This window comes from Prosopis cineraria, unplaced genomic scaffold (genome assembly GCF_029017545.1).
Source record: "Prosopis cineraria cultivar Desert tree isolate PC_DT_omini unplaced genomic scaffold, ASM2901754v1 PC3, whole genome shotgun sequence".
NCBI classification, from domain to species: domain Eukaryota; kingdom Viridiplantae; phylum Streptophyta; class Magnoliopsida; order Fabales; family Fabaceae; genus Prosopis; species Prosopis cineraria.
In genome coordinates, this window is record NW_026555334.1 from 27,970,886 (window position 1) to 27,988,293 (window position 17,408).

Here is a 17,408-nt window from a genome sequence, read left to right on the forward strand (position 1 = left end):
ACAAGGTGGTACTTGGTTTGGAGTTCATGCAAAAGGTAAAAGCCTTTATCATGTCATATCATAATGTATTCTGCATCCTCGAGGGAGGAGTTGCTCGTACGGTACCCACTTCAAGCGGTGGAATTTCACGATTATCAACCATGCGGGTACTAAAGGAGGATAGCATGTCAGGAAGGCCAAGGATGATCTTATCTCAGGGAAAGATGAATCATAAAAGGACCAAGAAGAAGAAGGATCCTTGCAGGAAAAATCCTCAACACATGAATCAAGTTAGTGACGAGGGCGTCACTGGATTAGGTGGGGGAGAATGTCACAACCTATATTCAAATATAAGAGAATTTATAAGGTTGTGGAATTTTTGGAGACCTCCAGAATAATGGAGAGAATTCCAGAGCTTTCAACAAAGGTCCAATATGTTCTAGAATGTTCTAGAGGCATCTAGAACAAGTTAGAATTATCTAGAGAAATTTAGAAAGATCTAGAAGTTTCTAGAAGGTTCTAGAAACTTATGGAAGAATGTGGAGATATCTAGAATATTCTAAGATATTCTAGAATATTCCACACATATCTTGAAGGATAGTCTCTAGAAACTTTTTTGTAAATATCTAGATATTTGTTGTAGATATTTTTATAGAATATTCTAGAGATAGAATGTACACCATATGATCAAATCAATCCCAACCATCTATTAAGGAGGTGGGAATTTTCTAGAGAAAAGGGGAGGCCTATAAATACCCCTCACCCTTCATTTGTAAACACAAGCAATTCAAGTATAGTGTAAAAGCTCTCAAAGTTCATTCACTCAAACTTTCTACTCTCTACTTGTGCATCTAGCTCTCTTAGCTTCTTTACCTACTTGTGGAATTCGGCTGACTTAGCAAAGATCAAGAGAGGAATCAAGCTAAGGCCAGCACGGTTCAAGGAAAGGGAGTTCCAAGGCCGTGACATTACGCTGTATCAACAAATAGTGTTTTAATTATTTTTATCAATCTCGTCAATATTAATATAATAAAAATATAAAAAATAAAATAAATAAAATTTTAAAAATAATTTTTAAATAAAAAATAAATAATATAATATTAATTTTTATCTTTTACTTTTTACTTTTCAAAAATAATTTAAAAATTTTAATTTAAAATAAAATAATTTCATCAATTAATAATTTATAAAGTAAATTAAATTATATTTTTAAAAAGTAATTAATATCTAGAATCGGAGGAATATGTATATGTAGTTTTCTTACTATCAATGAATATATAAATATATATATTTTTTTAATAAGAGAAAGGAACTCAGCCAAAGCGCGCACTGAGGATTTCCACGACAATTATTATTATTATTATTATTATAAAAAGCGACTGACGAGGCGAAATTTCCAGGTCAACACTGGAATGGGTCTCCTCAAATCAAAACCTTATCTTGTTGCAGTAGAATATCGCTACCCTGAATCAGATTAATGGCCTCCTCTTGGGAATCCAATGCTTCTGCCACTTTGTTCATTTTCATGTCCCAAGCCGTTGTCAAACCCTGACAAAAGTGCCCTGCTCTCTGCGCTTAGAGCATCTGACCAGGCACGTACACATACCTCCTTGGACTTGCGGGGAAGCAAAAATTGCATAAGATATCCCACAAAAATTCATTTGTTAAAAAAAATAATAAAAAAATCCTTTTAAATTATATAAATAATAATTTAATTTTTTAAAATATGAAAATTCTACTGAAATTTTTTAAAAATCTCTATATCAATAAATTTTAAATTAAAAAAATAATTTTATCTTTATTGATAATTTTATTATTTTTTGTTCAATTCTTATAAATTTTTTTTAAAAAAGTTGTTATTTTTAGATAAAAGTTATAAATAGAGATTGTTATATTGAGAACTTTATTTTTAGTAATAAAAATTACACTTGATAAGTTATAATTTCTTATTTAATTCTTGTGATTCACATAATAAAAGTTATTATTCCTTAAATAAAAGTTGTGACTAATATTTATTTTTTTTGATAAGTTGTGATCGCTTGTTCAATTTTTGTAATTTACATAAAAAATTTTATTCTTTAAATAAAAATTATTATTGAGGTTTGTTATTTTCAATAAGTATAAAATAGTTTTTTCACTTTAAAATTGATTGACACAAAAGTTTATAAGAACTTTAATGAAATTATGATATTTCAAATATTAGATTGTCATTTATATATTTTAGGGAATGTATTGTCATTTTTCCTAAAACATTTCACTTTCCCCTATCATTTTAAACAAATTTACTTGTCCCCTTAAAAAATTCACTTATCCGATTAAAAATTCATGACCTATAAGACTAAAATCTTATCATTGTGTTATAAACTTAAATGACAGTAGATTCAGAATGGTTGAGTAATACTTCTTTTTAAAAAAAATTTATAAAAATTTATCATAAAAAATTTTCTTCCATACAAAAGAGACATATATATTTTATTTAATAAAAATAAAACACATGCATGATTCTAATAAATAAAAAAATTATTTATTTAAAGAGATTTTTTATTTTATTAAAATTTTATATCTTATGCATTTTTTATTATTTAATTTTATTACAGTATATCCTTTATACAATTTAATAAATATTCAAAATTATTTTTTATAAAAATATTGATATTTATTTTGAGTATAAATTATGCCTTTGGGTCTGCCACTGCAAACGACCTTGCTGGTTATGTAAGCTGCAACAAAAATACCTCCATATGGTTGCCAAGAGGCACCCCCACCCACCACAACCGCTCTTCTATTGTGTTACAGAAAAAGCACCATCAATAACGTTCAGTAAAAAGCATCCCTATGGAGGAGCAACCCAATATGTCATAGGTCCGTTGGCACATGACCATACCAATCTTCTTCCTAAATCCCCACGGAACTTCAACATTGCATTCACTTGGGCCATTGTAGCCTTATTCGTCATGTTTTCCCCTTCAACGACTTGTGCTTTCCTCTCTTCCATACTAACCAGAGTACAACCGTGAACAAAGAGCTTCACTTGGTAAATTTCTCATCACCCGAATGATGCAAGTTCCATTGGAGCCATCTTGATTAGTCCATATTAAAGAAGATGCCATGTCCTTAAATTTAGGTGTAACCACGGGATATGCATAAAAAACTCACATCCCTTTAGCTTTAACTCAATAAAATTCTAATTTTAAACCACATGAACATATTTATCATAAGGTTGTAGGATGTTTTCAATATTTGTCATGCAAACAGAAGTTTTAATATTTTTGTATAAATTTTAGCAAAACTTTCTCTTTAAATAGAACCTTTTAAAAATTTTATGATAAAGTTTTTGAGCACAAAACAATAGCAAGGAGCTCTGCACTTTCAGCAGGCAAAACAATATAAATAATGAAGTCAAGGACCCTGACTATAACATTTCAAAAATTAAATGATGGGTTTATAAAATTAATTGAGGATTGATTAAGTAAATTGTTGAATTAATTAAGTAATTGTGTGTTCAGATCACTAATGGACTTATTGAAATATTGGCAGTGATAAGGTTAGGCTAGGATGGATATTGGCCAATTGGGCCCAAATTGTGGACTCAAATCATGACTTGGGTCATTGATCCATTCGTTGGGTGGATGCATGGTGCTTCATAGTGAGTGGACTAGATTTTAGTTAAATTGAATGTGTTCTTGTGTTCGTAACAAAAAAGGAAGGAAAGAAAGAAAGAACGAGGAGGGCGACGAGCAGGGAGCTATTGACTGTTAGGGCTTGAGTTCTTTAGCACTTAGGAAGCATTTTCAGCTAGATAACACCAATGTATGCCTTCCTAATCACTTCCCCTACCTCTCTACTTGAATTTGCTGTGGTTTTGGGTGAATGTGGATGATGATGTTGTCTCTCCTTAGGTTGTAATTGGACCAATTGAGTTTATTTAAGCCAATAGAGTTAATTTAGGCTTCTGTACCTATGGTTAGTGATGTTATGATGATTTGGAATTGGGCTCCAGGGCATGGACAAACTCTAGCCTCAAATTTGATCAATTTGAGTAATGTGGCACTAAATTAGTGTTATTTAGCTTTAGGGAAGTTAAAGGGAGCTAATGGAAGCTTGTTAAGGCTTTGGTTATGCCAATGATATAAGTTAGAGGTTGTGCGTATCTAGTTAGAGATAAAAGGTTGTGGATATTGTTGCTCAGATATTCATTGACAAAGTGGAAACTAAAGGAGTGCATAAATTCCACAGTAACCCTTTTTGGCAACAAAAGGATTAAGGTAATTGGATAATTTAATCCTTTACTCGTTTGTTTGGGTGGTTTATGAGTTTTTGTGAAATTTAATTATGTTGTTTTGGTATGTTATTATGTGTATAAAAGCATGTTTATGGTTTTAGAAAATAATGTGAAGTGGGGTAATGGTTTTGGAATTGAATGTATCTATACAATGTTGTAAAAATGGTTTTAAAGAAATTATTACTATGAGTTGATCACTAATTTTTGAAATGTATGGAAAGCCTTATGTTGATTTTAAGAACATGAGAATATGCATAATAGCTTATATTGTCTTGTGAGGCATGATCATATTGTGAGAGGGTGGGAGTTCACCTAGGGCGATACCTTAAATCCTTATGGTACATACTAACATCGCAAGTGGCCCCAATGATTAGCTTTATATATTTGTTGGAAGTCTTATCTCACTGTGAGTGGTGGTAGGTAGGCATACAATATCCCAAGAATTCGTAAAGGGGGAAACTAAAGTACTAAAAACTAAACTAGTTATTGAATAAGCTGAGGTCAAAGATAAGGGGTTAGGAGTTTAATCAAAGGTCTAATCGGAATTAGACCGATCATAATAAAATAAAATAATTAAATAAAATACATTAATCATCAATATATCCATTCATATTCAAGACTTAATATTTTATACAGAACAACCTTCATAACTCACACCAGTAAGCTATTAATATGAATATATTTTTGATTATATAGTTATTATTTTATATCATGATATAAGAAAATAAATTTTAAATAAATAATAATTATACAATCAAAATAAAACTTGGAAAGTCAAACTCATTGCAATAGCATGTAACATCCAAAATTTTGATATGGTGATTAATTAGTAATTAAGGGTAAAAATTAGTGAATAAGTGGATTAATTAAGTAATTATGTTTCTAGATTTGCTAATAAATGTTTTGAACCATTGGACAGCTTTAGGGTTAGGCTAGAATGGAGATCGGATAGGATCAAGATAGGATGGTATGAGATAAGTAAGAGTTTTTTCACTGTGCCACATGCCATGACTTATGCGTGCTACGCTATGGTGCATAGCACTTAAATTAGGTTGAAAAATAGAAGGAAAATTTGTGTTTTTGAAGGAATACAAAGGAAAAGAAAAAGTGGTATGCTAGGGCAATCTTAGGGGTGATCTTAGAAATTGTTTTGCACCATCAAACTTGTAGGTAAGTGTCTTATCTCTCTTCTCTATCTCCTCATCTTGATTTTAAAGAATGTAGAGTGAAAAAGTTTTGATATGAGTTGAAAGAGCTAGGAATCCATGTGTTAAGTGTTTCATGTGGTTTCAATAGCTTGGTCTAGGTTCCTTGGACTAGGGGCAAGTGACTTTGTGAGTGTGTAGTGGTTAGAAGTGGGAATTAAAATGAGCTCTAATGTGAATCTAGGGTTTTGAGACTTCTTGAGTTGAACTATGTTGTGATTTTGCTAAGTAGAGATTTGAGGTAACCAAATAATTTGTATTATTTATTAACTTATAAAAGTTGTTTACAAGATTATTTGTAAAAATTTATAGTAAATTGTATATGTATATATATGTTTTTAAAGAATGTCAATGTATGTTAGTCAGAATGTGTACGTGGTGACAGTTGTGTCTCTTGGCACATGATGAATTGAACATCATTTCATGGAAAATAATATGTGCATGATCTAGTAGTGATATGTGGTGCATGTTAGTAAGAGTAGGAGTTCACCTTACTAGGGATAGTGAAGATTAAGTCCATATGATATTGTTGACACCTCAGGATGCCAGGTACTGCTTATACTCTCCTTTATGCTCGAAAGGGTGTGGTGTTGGAGAATTACTCTCCTTAGTGCCCATAAGGGTGTAGTGTTGGAGATTATGCTTCTTAGCATCTATAAGATGTGGTGTTAGAGTAATAACACCCTATTTACTTATAATAAGAGGAATTTGTAGTCCAAAAATGGATTAAGATGCCTTGGCCATGTAGCCATACCATGAATTGGGAGCTTGGATCGGACATGCGGTTTGGTCATATTGGTAGCCTACAGGTTCAGTCGGGAGATCGAAGGTTTGGATAGTATGATCATGCATTCTATTATGATGATGTTATTGGTTGAATTCATGTGTATATACCTACTTTAATAATTTGTTTATAACCTAGTATGTTAATTGATAATATAGATTATTTTAGTTACTGAGATTTTTATCTCACCTCAAGGTTACTATTTTACAAGTTTAGAGTCAGACAGAGTAAAAGGGAAAGAGTCAGGGAAAGACTAGCTATCTAGTTACACTTTGTAATGCTTTGCATATCTTTGAAATGTGTACATGTTTGTAAATATTTAATATTTTGTGTTGCCAACTAGGAATGCATATATTTTTAAGAAATTGCACTTGTATGATAATATATGTTTATTGTATTTTAGCCTGAACTTGTATATGTGGTGATTATGTGGTGATTTTTGTAGTGATAGGCTAAAATATTAGTACAAGTACGAGAATATTATAATTTATGGTGATTAGTTATGTGATAATATAGGAACAACATTACGCTTATATAGCGTACTTGAGAATTTTGGGCCTAATGCAAATCTATGTCAAAACAATATAAAATTAGGCTAAAATATTGTTACAAATGAATGTGGTGAGATATGAATATGATGTGTAGGAATGATTTGGCCCAGTAGTGATAGTTTGTAGTTTTGAAGTATTTGGCCCTATTATGTGAAATCAGGCCTTAAGTGGCCAAATCTTGTATTTGATATTTTATTATATGTTTGATTGGACTTGGTTCAAACCCCAAATTGAGTTAGTGGTATAAAGGTTGTAGTTTGAGCACTTTGATGTATTAAAATAGTTTTAAATTTGAATTTTTGCATCTGGCTATTTAAATTTTGCATACAATCTTATATTTTAATGAAACTTGTACCATTAGTTAGATATTTGAACAAGCTTCATATGGGTGCTTGAATCACTCCAATTAGATTTTGAATGTGAAAATGGTGCACATTGAAAATTAGTACATAAAAGCTGTCATGGCAAAGTACGTGTGATGTGGTGCAAGAAGCACATGCCATAGACATGATATAGAGGTAAGAATTGTCCTCTCTATACCACATGTTGTGATGCATGGAATGCATGCCTTGGCATTTGTGTTAGAATGTATAAAAATGACATCTTTGACCCTTGTTTTCATGTGATTTATTCTATTATTTGTTATCATGCTTTGTAGGATATTTTAAGCATTAAGTTTGAGCTCAAATGATGTTTTTGAAGGGTTTTTGGGATCCCAATTAATTTTAAAAGTTTTTTCTAAACTATATGTTATTAATACTTCTATGATTGGATATGCTTAGGGAGGCTTAACTACCTCCTAATTATATTGATTGATTATTGTGTGGTGATTAATGGTAATGTTGAGGTGAACATTATATAATACCTCTTTCTCAAAAAATGAGAAGAGTATTTCCATATCAAATATTTACAATCATACTTTTATCCTCTAGTTCTTATACTTATTCCCTGTTTAAAAGAATATCACTTGCAGGCAAGTCACATCTCAACTTTCTTTACTCTTTTCTCTAATTCACCTTTTCGTTTCCATTACTTTCACTCTTCCATCCTCATTTTATCATCTATCATCTTTCATTTTATCCACTTTTTCTACAGATTTACTTTACTATTTGAGAGAGAATCCAATAAACCTAGGCCCAGACTTTCTTCTTCAATTTTGTTTGGTTGTCCTTCTTCATGTCATTAAGTATGCTATATCCATCCTAGCTACTACTTCCTTGCCTCCTCAGGCCAAGAAGGATGCAAAAATCAAAGGTAGGAAGGTCGTTGATGAGTTTAGGTTCATGGGTGAGGGTTTAATTGAGATCAATCAGGTGTGCCAAGTGCTATCTTTAATGTAGAAGGATAGTCAAATGAAAAATACTAAGAGAGTAATAAGAAAGGCATGCATCATTCAGGCTTAGTTCTTTCATCTGATTTTGTCATTCTGATCTTATTTTTTTTGTAAGCCCCAAGAAAATAGCATTTTGAGGTTTTAGAGAGGAAGAAGCATTGACATGTTTAACTTGATCGACCTGTGGGGTTGAATGAGTCTATCCAATTTTTCTTAGGTCACTTAGGTTGACACAGGTTGCCTTCCAACTTAAAAATACAGCAAACTAGAAAGGACACATAGCCGGTTCGCTAATTCACTAGTTTGACCAGCTGGTCTTGTTTGATTTTCTAAACTATAGGGGAATTTGTGGTCTGAGAATAGGTATAGGCTCCTTTTGCTAGGTTGCTTCTTATAATTAGTAAGCTTGGGGAAGCTTAGTTGTTACATCCCAAATTTTTAATTTGAGATTAATTAAGATAATTAAGGTTAATTAGTGAAATAATGAGTTAATTAATTTTGTTGGGTTTTGGGGTCACTAATGGGGTTGTTGAATCATTTGGATTGCTTTAGGATAGGCTAGGATGCTTATTAGGCTAGTCAGAACCTAAGAGAAGGCCCAATTCACATTTGGGCTAAACTAAATCATTCGCTATGGTGGGTAGTGACAGATTCACTAAATCTATTGTGAGCTACTTGTGACACAAGAGAAAATAAAGGGAGAAAGAAAGGGTGATGAAGGAGAGCAAGTATTTACTTTGAGCTAAGTTTGAGCTAGGCAAGTGGAAAGAATTTACTGTTAACTCCCAAAACAGTACTAAGTTTCACACTATATAGATAATCGTCAACCTAGTTTGATTCTCTTGAGGATGCTTACTATGATTAATTAAAGCTAACCAATGTTAATTAAACTATTCAAAGGCTTGATTAATTTTAATTTTATTTTTTAAAAATTAAAAAGAAAGCCTTAAAACTAAATTAAAGTGTTTTTAGTGATTTTTTATGGAATGGTAGGATCTTAGAGTTGGAGTAGTGAGTGATTCATTGGCTTAAAAGTTAATTAAATTGGTGTTAGATTACTTTATCCTCTTGGTCTAAAATGAAGAAAACTAGGAAAATTATCTCTAACCTCTTAACCTTCCCAACAACCTCCTTAAGTCTTAGATTAAGGTCCTTAGTTTAATTAATTAGGTTGGTTTTAAGTATTGACCAAGTGTGATGTGAATTATACATAAGTAATATGGCCCTTTCCCAAAAAGCATGTAAACTCCTAAGATTATGGTGAGAAAACAAGAAATTAAGCATCAACCACTCAAGATTATGATGTAGAAAATGCAAGATGAGGCATTAATGGAAATCTCAAGATTATGATAATATCTACTAATGTAACAAAGTACCAAATGCAAAAACATAATCAAATCATGAAGTTCTCAACAATAAACACAAAAGAACCAAGATCATGGCTCAAATACATGATGAAATAATCTAAAATTAGGACCTTATAACATCAAGACATTGATGAAAACTAGGGTAGTGTAATTAAAAACTAAAGAGATGTTAAGTGTTCGACCTCATCCTCGTCCTCTTCCTTTAAGATCCACAAGCCCCTTAGCCTTCAAACTCCATGGAAGACCTCTTCTTCATGCCTTGGCCAAACTGAAACTCACCTACCATTGGAAGTAAAAGCCTTGGATGGATGAATGTATGAATTGATAGAGACTAGGGTTTTATGTGTATTTCTTAGTGTAATGTAGGTGATATGTAACCTCTTTCTGTATCCATCAGATATAGGAGAAGATTAACTAAATCACCACATTAATAAAAAACTTAGTTTGAAAAGTTTGGGCCCAAGACTCATTTTGCGAAGTCATCAAAATCACAACACATAAGCTTTACATAGTAGAAGCAAGTTACATGCATTCATAACACTAATTGCATGCATTAAAAACCATAAAAAATAGGTTAGAATATTGGCCATGCACCGTCACGTGTAATACATGCGTTATAGCATATGGCATAGAGTCACACGCCCAGTTCTCATCTGTGAGGCCATGGCATGCTAGTCTAAATTTTTTTACTGTTACTTGACAGCAAAATGATGAACGTTCAATGTGCATCATTTTCACATACAATGTTTGATCAGAGTGATTCAAGTGCCCACACATAACTTATCTCATAAGCAAGCTAATGAGATATGTTTGGACATGATCTAATAGTCCAATAAAAAATTGGACACTTGGGGTGTAAAAAGTCACTTTTTAAAAGAATTTTGTGCACCCAAGCATTCAATTTGATCCATTTGTCTCATTAGACTGCATAAGGCTTTAAACCAAGCCTAGAAGGATCTAACACACCTGATTAACCACTACAATTATATATGTACATCAAAATCTAGCTATTCTACAACCCTTTTTCATATTTCACAAAATTTCATCACTCAACACATTTTGGCCTATTTGGCCTTTTCTAATTATATATTTACATATATCCACATAACATAATCACAACTCAATCGTAGCCCTAAATTACTCATTTCATCATAATTTTATATATAGGCTAAGATTCACCATAAATCTCTACAATCTTATCTAAACATAACTCAAACATGCATGCAATCTCCTATGGCAACTTATTTACATATTTACTCAAGTTTTCGGTTCATTACACAATACTCTGAGTTAACATGGCTTTAACAACTCTAAGATGATCCTGACTCTTTTCCTTTACCTTGATCACTGCATTGTCATGTAAAAATATAGCTATGGGGGTGAGATAAAAATCTCAGTAATAGAATAACTCATTATTGCTAACTATCCCATGAATTATATGGAAGCATAGCCTAATATATATCATCAAGCATAACTTGTATCACATATTTCATTTCAAATCATCCATATAAATCATCCCATTTCTTTTACTAGTTATTTCATCACTTTTGACACTATAATAATTACTTTCACTGCTTTTTCACTCATAGCATGATCATTACTGACTGAACCTCTAAATCACCCCGACTCAAAACTATAGGCTCGCTTTAGACAATATACGATATCATTGGCCTTAAGCTCACCTTTAGTGGTAGAATCAACCAGCTAAAGGTGCTCTATCTCACTTTCAAACTATAGTTTCTCCTAATACACACAATGGGGTGTTATTGACTCTAACACCGTATCACACAAACACTAAGGAATCTAAATCTCCAACATCATATCTCAATAGGCACTAAGGAGATTATCTCCAATACTATACCTCGAAAGGCATTAAGGAGGTATAATTCTCTAACACTGTACCTCATCGCGCACTAAGGAGAATATGTCATATGGTCTTATTACCACACTCCACACAAGTGAACTCCCACCCCTATGATCATGCTTTTTGAACCAATCATAGGTTCCACATTCACACATGTATCTACAACACATAACATATGTGTGTGTGTGTAAAGTATGAAATCACATATTTTCACTTATCTATTTAATCAAAAGCCATTTTCATGTAACATTCACATATTTCTATAAAACATGTTTAGTTTAAAACCATTTCATGCAATAAATAGCATACTCACAAACAGTTACAATAAATAGTCAAATAAAGGAAGTTATTCGGTTACCTCAACCCTTCTATAACTAGAAAGGTTACCCATGAATTTCAATTACCATTATAGCTTATCATAAGCTTCCTTTCTCAACTCACATGTACAATTTTTCAATCTAAACACAATTGGCACAATTTAGTCAATTAGTCTAATTTGACCAAAAGTATATAATTGCTACTTATGGCTACATTTAGTCATCTATTCCTTTCCACTTATCTGTTTTAGGTATATTACTATTTAATTACTACTTTACATCACCTCAACTGGTCTCATTTTACTCAAACATGATTTTCACCCTAAAATCTCAATGAATTAAGGCCAAATTGAGCCAAAACTCTATCGTTTAGCTCTAAACTAGTCGTAAAGCTCTATTTTAAATCCCAAGAACCTTTTTACTACTAGTGGGAAAGAATCAAACCCTTAAAATTTCACCGATTCAATTTCTCTTTAACTTATATTTAGAGAAATTTGGGTAGAATGAAAAGTAAGAGTTATATATAGCTTACTTGACAAGTTACTAATTAGAAGTACCTTCCACAGCTTTGAAATTTATTGCCTTATTAGCCAAGCCTTTCTCCTCTTTACCCTTTCATGTTTTCTGATTTCAACTCTTTGAACTTCACCTAGATTTCATGACTTAAGGGGTCATTTTCTGGTCCATGCACTGCCACACTTGCTTCAACCCAAAATGTAATCCTCTCACCCATATCTATTCATTTAACATCCCAATGAGTCAAATCATCACATTATCACTCAAAACCTTAATCACTTCACAATTACCAATTTACTCTTAATTAACAGCTAATCATAAGATTAAGAAATTTAGGATGTTACATGAGAAACAAAATTTGTGAAGAGAGATGGAAGAGAAGAGATGAGAGAATGATAAAAATGAGTAGATAAGTGAATGAGATGAGAGATGGACAAAATTGCTCCATCCTTGAATTAGTATGGATGTCGTGTGAATGGTGAGTGATGTGTATGTGAGTTAGCTAAAATTATGTGTGTGGATCAAGCATAGAATGAACTTGGACACAAAGATGGTTAGGTTTAGATTAGAAGGGAGGCATATTAGCTGATTTTAAGATAATTTTGTTGGCTATAAATATAATTTCCAAATCACAAAGTCAAAACAAGGTTTAAAGAGAGAATATGAGTTTCCTAATTAGGAAATTTGAGTGATGTGGTGCCATATGCTTGTCATTTTGAATTTGAATTTAAATTTTACAGTTCATTCTCCTCTTCTTGCAAGGCCTTGCAAGCCCAACTCCAACCTAAAAGCCTTCCTTGCTTGCCTTTAGCCCAATTGACACAAGTCCAAGTGCACTTATTCACCCAAGTCATAAAATAACATTTGATTTAATCCAATAATATATATGTGACAAAATAAATTATTTTTTACACAAGAGATTAATTATTTAAATGTGAGAATATTTATAAATTAAATTCAAGAGCAATTTAATGTGATAAGCATAATGTAACACATGCACATGCAAAGTCCAAACTAGGGCCACCAAGTCAACAACCCTAAAACGTGACTTTTATGCAATATCTCCCAAACCAAAATGAATTTTTGAAAAACAATTGAACCATGATGAATCTAAGAAAAAAATGACATTTAGTTCAATAAAAACCCAATTTTATATAAAAGTGTAAATTTGGACCAAAATACCCCTAGTGCATAAACTCACCCCTTAAATAATTTTATGACTTTTAACACCAAGAATACACATAGTTAGGGAATCTATCATGCAAAATACATAAGTATTAAATGTATGGGTAAAGTGTGTAAATAATGTGTCTAATTAGCAAGCTTCTTTTATGTAATGTTCTCCCTGACATTACTAACTATACCACACTTGGTAATTAGTGTTAGATAGGAAGGCGCAGCGAAAGATTAAAATTTTTAAAGTCCTTATCCTGATATGGATCGAACAAAGTTGTTTAAGTCAAGGTAGATAGAAGAGTTATCTTTTAATTCTTCAAACTTGGTGCACGTTCTCTTTAAGAGTTTGGATCTCAGGAACTGACAACATAGATCTTCTCTCTCATTAGTATCCACACGAATAGCTCTTTAACTTGAACAGTGTGCTAATGCTCTTAGCATCTGTTCTTCTTTAGACATTATTTTTCCTTTCTACAGGGTGTTTCGTGGCTCTCAGAGTATTTTTACTGTCAGAACTTTTCTTACTCTCTCTTCCTTCATAAGAACGTCCCTATTTATATATATATATATATATATATTATATAGATAAGGGTTTTCTCTTTCACTTAAAAGCTCACGAAAATTTAATTAAATTTATCTCATAAATTTAATCTATAATATCATATCTAATTTAAATTTATCTTATAAATTTAAATTATAAAACTACATGATATTCTCTCTCTTATCATGTTAGTTATTAAATTTAATCTATCATATAAAATTAAATTTAAAATTAACATAACATAACATAACATAACATAACATAACATAACATAACATAACATAATATAATATATATACACGAATATATATATACATATATATTTTGAAATATATATATATGTATATATTATATAATCTATATTTAATTTTATATATCATATACATGTATCATATATATATATATATTGATATATATATATATATACACATATATGGGTATATATATTTCGAACACACACACACACACACACACACACACACATATAATTATATTTTAAATTTTATATTTTATATAAATATTCATCAAATAAATATTCAAATATATATATAAAATTCATTCACCCTATATTACATTCATTGAATCTAGACATATTCTAGATTCAATGAACTTGGACATTATAGCTCAAGTTGGGATGTTCTTGTGTGCGACCCTATAAGCCTATATGAAATTGGCAGTAGGCTAATTACGCTATTAGGCCATAAGTCACAAATAATCTCTAGCAAGACATTGTAACTACCCAATTTACATGGGGATTGATGATCTAATGTAATCTATCATGCAACCATATCACATCTCTTTTGTCACGCGATATTTCGGTCAAGTACGAGACATGAAATTGTTATTCTCCTTTACCTGACCGTTACTTTCTCGATCTCTGAGTAGACTGACAGCAGCAATGGAAAGACCCTTTTCATTCTAGTATGGCCATACATTTTCTCAGTCTTACTCATCGAGGGGCCTAATAATATCTCTCACTTAATGTGAGGGACAAATTCCATCTTGACTACTTATATTCCTCTGGATGAATATCACTAAACTTAATTATAGCCTTTATGATCACCCGATCAAAGGTGACTTTTAACTAGGTTAAAGTTCAGTGATCATCATGTAGGAATCCATGATGATCTCAAGTCAAAGGGCTTAGTGATATAGTTACATGTGAGATAAGCTTATGACTTGTACCATGCAGCTTTCTCATAGCAGGTCGGTCCAGCACCTTGTACTCTTTTAAGTGCCTATGACTTTAATTTGTATCTCTATAATTAATCAAAGTCATACTAGTCTTGTTTCATCTATGATCCCTCAAAGACGATTGACTAGGGACATTTAGGATAATCACTATAGTTTGTCTAGGGATACAGTTATCATATTGAACATGCAATTGTTATGATAATAAAAGAGAAATTCATTAAATAACAATGTGCATAGTACAATGATTGGCCCTAGGGCACAATTTCTAACATCCTCCCACTTGCACTAGGTATAATCATTAATTTGTCTAATTCCCATTGTCCTAACATGATGCTCATGCTTTGCTTGTGCAAGAGGCTTTGTAAGAGGATTAGCAATATTGTCTTCTATTACTTTACATATTTTTATATCACCTATATCATTGATCTCTTTGATAAGGTGGAAACGCCTGAGTGTATGCTTAGTCTTTTGGTATGACCTTGACTCCTTGCTTTGTGAAATTGCATCGCTATTGTCACGAAATAAGTTTATTGGATCTGAGATGCTAGGCACCACTCCTAGTTCAGTAATGAACTTCCTGATCCAAACAGCTTCCTTAGCTGCATTTGATGTTGCTATATACTTAGCTTATGTTGCAGAATCAGCTGGTGTACTCTACTTTGAGCTTTTCCAGCTCATTGCCCCACCATTTAAGGTGAACACATATCCTGATTGTGATTTAAGGTTATCCTAGTTAGTTTGAAAGCTTGCATTTGTGTAACCTGTTACAACTAGCACATCATCCAATTTGCTATATACCAAGAATAAATCCTTAGTCCTTCTTAAGTACTTTAGGATATTCTTGACAGCAGTCTAATGATCCTCTCCTAGATCTTCTTGATATCTGCTAGTCATACTTAAGGCAAATGAAACATTCGGTTGAGTGCACAGTATGGCATACATGATAGATCCAATTATTGAGGCATATGGAACCTTAGTCATGCAATCTCGCTGATTTTGTATGCTAGGACACTAGGCTTTGTTGAGATGAATGCCATGAGACATGGGGATGAAACCCCTTTTTGAATCCTGCATACTGAACTTATGCAGTATCTTGTCTATGTATGTGCTTTGACTTAAGCCTATTAGCCTTTTAGATCTATCTCTATAGATCTTAATCCCAAGGATGTAAGTGACTTTACCTAAGTCTTTCATAGAGAAAGATTTTCCTAACCAAGACTTGACATTCTATAAGGTAGGAATGTCATTCCCAATGAGTAGGATATCATCTATATATAGTATTAGAAATATAACTGTACTGCTATTAACCCTTTTATAAACACAAGATTTATCAATGTTTTGAATAAATCCAAACTCTTTGATTACTTCATCAAAACATTGATTCCAGCTTTAAGATGCTTGCTTCAATCCATAAATGGATCTTTGAAGTTTGTACACCTTTCCAGGGTCTTCTAGACACATAAAACCTTTAGGTTGTGTCATGTACACTTCCTCAAGTAGACGTCCATTAAGGAATGCTATTTTAACATTCATCTGTCATATTTTATAATCGTAATATGCTGCAATGGCAAGGAGGATTCTAATTGATTTGGCCATTGTGACTGGTGAAAAGGTTTCATCATAGTCTATACCATGAGTTTGGGTAAATCCTTTTATAACCAATCGTGCCTTAAAGACATTTACTTTGTAATCCATGTCGGTTTTCTCCTTAAAAACCTACTTGCACCTGATGGTTTTATTCCTTTAGGTGGATTGATTAAGGTCTATACCTTATTATCGTACATGGATTGCATTTCAGATTTCATGGAATTTAGCCATTTCTTAAAATTTGGTTACACTATGGCTTCTTGGTAGGTGGTTGGTTCATTGTGTTTAATGACAACACATCACGACATTCATTAATTAAAAATCTATATCTCTGAGGATGATACCGTGTCCTATCAGACCTTCGTGGGCCTTGTGTTATTTGAGCAGGCTCATTTACTTCTTGTGAGTCTTCTCAATTTTCCATTTGTGACTCTGTGCTATTTTGTGGTTCTTGAATTTCTTCAAGATGTAATTTGCTCCCACTGGTTTTTTAGAGATAAATTCTCTTTCTAGAAAGATACCATTTTAAATTACAAACACTTTGTTATCAGTGGGATTGTAGACATAGTATCCCTTTGTTTCTTTAGGATACCATACAAAAACACACTTTATGAATTTAGGTGCTAACTTGTCTGAGGCTTGTTTCTTAACATAAACCTCACTTCCCTAAATCTTGAGAAAAGATAAACTAGGTTTCTTCTAAGTCTATATC